Source organism: Canis lupus, chromosome 11, assembly GCF_003254725.2.
Source record: "Canis lupus dingo isolate Sandy chromosome 11, ASM325472v2, whole genome shotgun sequence".
NCBI classification, from domain to species: domain Eukaryota; kingdom Metazoa; phylum Chordata; class Mammalia; order Carnivora; family Canidae; genus Canis; species Canis lupus.
In genome coordinates, this window is record NC_064253.1 from 72,980,788 (window position 1) to 72,985,609 (window position 4,822).

General features: G+C 52.3%; 1 long non-coding RNA gene across 1 annotated transcript; it reads left to right on the top strand.

Annotated features, from left to right (window-relative positions):
• The first annotated feature begins 2,467 nt into the window (after positions 1-2,467).
• LOC125756085 (uncharacterized) lies at positions 2,468-4,354 on the top strand. Its single transcript, XR_007414161.1, has 3 exons — positions 2,468-2,600; positions 3,226-3,581; positions 4,185-4,354. It is a non-coding gene; the product is annotated as an uncharacterized LOC125756085 (long non-coding RNA).
• Positions 4,355-4,822: the final 468 nt, after the last annotated feature.

Here is a 4,822-nt window from a genome sequence, read left to right on the forward strand (position 1 = left end):
CAGGAGCCGCTCTGGAGAGGCTCCTGGACTGCTGCGCCCCTCGACTGGCGCTGTCACCCACTGAGATTAAGAACCATAATCGGTGCCGTCCCCTGCCTGTAGGACAGCACGGCCCATCAGCAGCCACATGCCCATGGCTTGCTGTGCAGCACGGCAGAGGGTGGCTCACCGTTCCCGCCCCACCGGGAGGACGGGGAAGGAGGCCTCGGAGCCGGGCTCGGTGCAGGAGCCGCGGGAAGGGCACACGGGCCACATCTGATGTCCCCTGGAGCCCACCCTCCTTCCAAGATAACGTTGCATCCCTTACCACGTCTGCGAAAGTGAGGGGGGAGCAGGATGTGAACCCAGGTCCATCCCGGCCCAGGGCCCAGACCCACCAGCCACCACCCACGTGTCCCAGGGAAGCCAGCATGTCCGGGCACTGCGGCTTGGTGGGGGTCCTCCGGGCTCGGTGTCCTTGTGTCCTGGGCCGGCCCCTGCCGCCTCGACCCCCCTGAGACGGCTGATCCCACGCGGCTCTCCAGCGGCAGCACCACTCCTGATTAGAAAACAGGAGAAAGGTAGGGAAGCAGGGAGGGAATAAAGCAGTGATAAAGAGGGTGGGGATGGAAAAGGAAAGGCGGGTCCCTGTGCAGGGAGAGACGCCCGTGGGCCGTGGCTCCATGCCACCCGTGAGGCCCCAAGCCACTTCCCCGGGAGCCGCGGGGCTGGGGGCAGTTAGGTGGTGCCCGGCCTCGCCTCGGCCCCGCTGTCTGGGGTTTAGGGCCACTGGGGTGTGAAAGATTGAGCATCTTGTCCTCACAATTCAGGGAAGACTTCAGAAGCATCAAGAAAACCCCAGACAAAAGCCTCTGTCCTGCCGGCCCGTCCCCCGAGGCAGCGGCTTAGGCCCCGAGAGACCACCTGACCTGCCTGTTTGCATTCTTGACGCTTCCTCGCCGGCCACCTCGGCAGCGTCACGGACGCACTGAGATGACCAGGACGCAGAGTCTTTTCAGGATTAAACTTGTTTTAAAACAAAAAACAAATTCCTCTGTCCAAGGTCCTGAAACATTCCTCTGAGTAAGCGGTGTTGTCCGTCTCATTTCCGACTTTTGCCACGTGGGGAGACTTCCCGGCTTCCAGAGCTGGACACCGGGAACGTGAGCCATCTAGGGCAGGAGGTCACCAGGGTCCTTAAGTGCCGGGCTGGGGCGGTGGGAGGTGGACGTGAGTCAGGGACCACCCCCATCAGCCCTGTCCCGGCCTCCTCGCGGGTCTCCCCGGCGCCCCTGAGGCCACCCCATCCACTCTGCACATGGTAATGAGTGCGATGGTTAATTTTTAGAATGAATTGCACTATAAGCCCCCCACCCCGTGAAACACTCCCATGGCATCTAATTTTTTCCCCTTTTATTTCCAATGATGTGTCATATGATTCATGGGCTCGTGGAACCAAGGGACCACGGCTTCATGCACAGGGTCACTCTAGGCCCTGGACCACCAGGTAGTCCTGGTTTGCACCTGTTATCCCCATGTAATAATTAACCGCACCCCCTCCCCCTTTCAAATGTCCCCATTTGGGTGGTAAAGTACAGGGTCCCCCAGACGACGCGGCACCAAGGGAAGCTGCCTTCAGGACCCCCAAGCTCCTAACCAGTGCACGGTCGGGGCGCCCTATCGGGGGACCACTGATCCTTCAGTCTTTGCACGTTTCCTCGGATCTACCTATTGAAACAAATGGTCCCACATCAAAGGTCCTTTCTCACTCCTTGGCAGGACTTCCTCAATTCTCCCACAGGAGCCGTGAGATGGAAGGCAGAGTAGCCACCAGTCTTGCAGGTGGCTTCTGCGCAGGGCTTCCAAACCCTTCCCCTGAACCGTGTGACCCGAAAGCCAGGGGGCCCTAAAGTCATCCCCCAAACGCCCCGTGGGTGCCATCTATAGCACCCTACAAGAGGTTCTTCTGAATCCTGGGTTTTAAAACGAAATACACGGGGCAGCCCGGGTGGCCCAGCGGTTTGGCACAGCCTTCGGCCCAGGGCGTGACCCCAGGGTCCCGGGATCGAGTCCCACGTCAGACTCCCTGCATGGAGACTGCTTCTCCCTCTGCCTGTGTCTCTGCCTCTCTCTGTGTGTGTCTCTGTGTCTCATGAATAAATAAAAAAAAATCTTAAAAAAAATACATGGAATTTTCCATCTATGCACGTTTGTGTTAACCTGGAAACTGTTTAACTTAGTCGCCGAAGTATAAAGTCAAACCACTTGTAAGACGCTCTGGGTTTCTTCTGGGGCTTGGGTGCCCCTGGCACGTTTCTCAGGAACGCAGTCCCGGAGGCGTTTGCTCTCATTAGCTCGGGGCTGCCTGCTGAGAGTCAAGAGGTCCGTTTCACCCCGACATCCGCACAGCAAGCCATCTGAGCGGAAGGGCACCGGCGCTGATTACACATCTCCAGCGTCAGACGTCATCTCCTCAAACCACAGCCCCGGAGTGAGCATTACAGTCTCCCCACGACAGAGGCAGAAACCGGGAGTCAGAGAGGCGAAGTACTCCAGTGAGGCCTCGCGGAAGCAGGGAACACAGAGGAGATGTAACATCTACGCCCCGGATCCCAAGACAGGTGCTCTCGCACGCAGGCCCCCGCCACTGCGAGCTTTCCCTTCCCTGTCTTCCCTGCAGTTTGCCGAGATGCTCTCGGTAGATGTGTCTCCCGTCTCGGGTGTCTCATCATCGTCACTGTCACTTTGAGTTTCTCTCTTTAGATCGACTTCCCAGGGCTCTCGTGAGAGATTTGGGGAAAAAAAAAAAAAAAAAAAAAAACTTTAAAGCGTCCGTCCGTGTCTATTTGTAGCTCTAAAGCTGGTTTGTATTTAGGGGAGATTATTTTGTGAGATTAAAAAAAAAAAGTTGCTGAAAATGTGGAAAACTACTATAGATAAAATGCATTTATTCTGAGATATGATCTGTTGGATTCTCTACTACCAACGTGGGGAGAAAACAGGTGGTACTCCAGAAAAATACTCGCAGATGGAAAATGTATAAATGGTAATCCACCAAAACAACTGCAACCGTGACTTCTAAAATATGACGCTAGTTTCTTTTTTGGGTCGATGCTTACATTGGAAACTTTGGAACTCCCTAGATAAGGAACGTTTGGCTAATCAGATGCTAAGTCCTGGGGGAAAGGCATGGATGGGGAAAAGAGGGTTCTTTAATCACTGTGAAATTTTACTCTATGTCTTCAGTGATTCGGGCCTGGATCCCACGGAAGGAGAGACACCGTGCAGCAGGCGACATCCGAGCTCAACCAAACCAATTCTACGCAGAGCACATTCCTCTTTGTAGGCTCCTCATTTTATTGTCACGAAAGCCTCAGAGGCTCAGAGACACTGAGTCATCCCATTCCCAAAGCTACATGGAACTTTTGTATTTTCACTCAACCTTTGTTGGTGGTAATCAAAGTATGAGACAGCCTGCCTCCGCCCGGATTGGAACAAAAGCAGTAATACTAGGATAAGGATTGTTTTGCCCACCGGGCAAACTCCTACTCAGACTTCAAGGCCCTATTCAAATATCCTTCCCACTAGATACCACTCCCCAGGTACAGCACTCAGTGCTTCTATCGCTCTTCATATACTCTTTTTTCTGGAGCTCCTATCTTGCCATGATGCATCACTTTTATTGGTGACTTGGATTTATGCATAAAATTATGAGGCCTTTACTCAGCATCCAGAGTGCCTCAAGGATGGAGGGTTTGCCAAGATTGCTTTCCCACGGCGAGATCCTCTCCACTATTGTAGTCCACATTGTTATGTGGCTCCCGGGTACCCCTGTGGGGTCAAGGGACTTGTTCCCCTAGCAGCCTCTGGGGGTGTGGACTCCTGGGAGCTCACAAAGCATCCTTCCCCAGGAACTGCCCTTAGCCAAAGGGCGCTGCATGACCCAAGGTGATGCTACCTCCACAGGGACAGCCCGCACCCAGTGGGACTACAAGGACCTGACCCCTTCCCTTGATTAAAAGCAACTCCAAAGGGCTCTCTCAGCCCCACAGCTGCCAATAGAATAAATGCACTGCAGTTCCAGCCTTCCGCCGGCCCAGTCCTGCTTCTCTCTCTCTCTCTCTCTCTCTCTCTGTGTGTGTGTCTGTGTCATTCCCAAGAGCTTAACTGAACCAATCCTTCCCATCTGCCAATCTCCTTCTCAGAGTCTGTCTCCAGGAAGCCTAACCTGACAGCTACACCCTCAACGGGATCCACTCCCAAAGGACGTGGGCATCTTCTACAGTGGACGTGAGGTGGTTTCTGGACATTTTTGCTTGAGAACTTGCTGCCTCTATGAGAACAGAGAAGAGCGGGATTTTCTTTTAGGAGTTGTTTTCAGGTTGTCAATTACATTAAACATTTCCTTTCTAAAACCTTTTCATTATTTTTTCTTCTTTAAAATATGCCTAAAATGTGTTTAGGAATTAGAATTTTTTGGTTTGCTTGTTTTTTTTAAGATTTTTTTATTTTTTATTTTTTAGGGAGAGAAAAAGAGAGCATGAGTGAGGCAGAGGGAGAGGATCTTCAAGCAGACTCCCAGCTGAGAATGGAGACCAATGCTGGGCTCAATCTCATGACTGTGAGATCATGACCTGACCCGAAACCAAGAGTTGGCAAATGGAACTCTAATAAAAAATATACAAAAAGAAAGAAAGAAAGAAAGAAAGAAAGAAAGAAAGAACCAAGAGTTGGATGCTTCACTGGTGCTTGCTGTTTGCTTGCTTTGAGGTTTCACACAAGTACCACCCAAAACAACAAACAACAATAAACCTACCCAATTCCTTTTAAAAATGTATAGAGT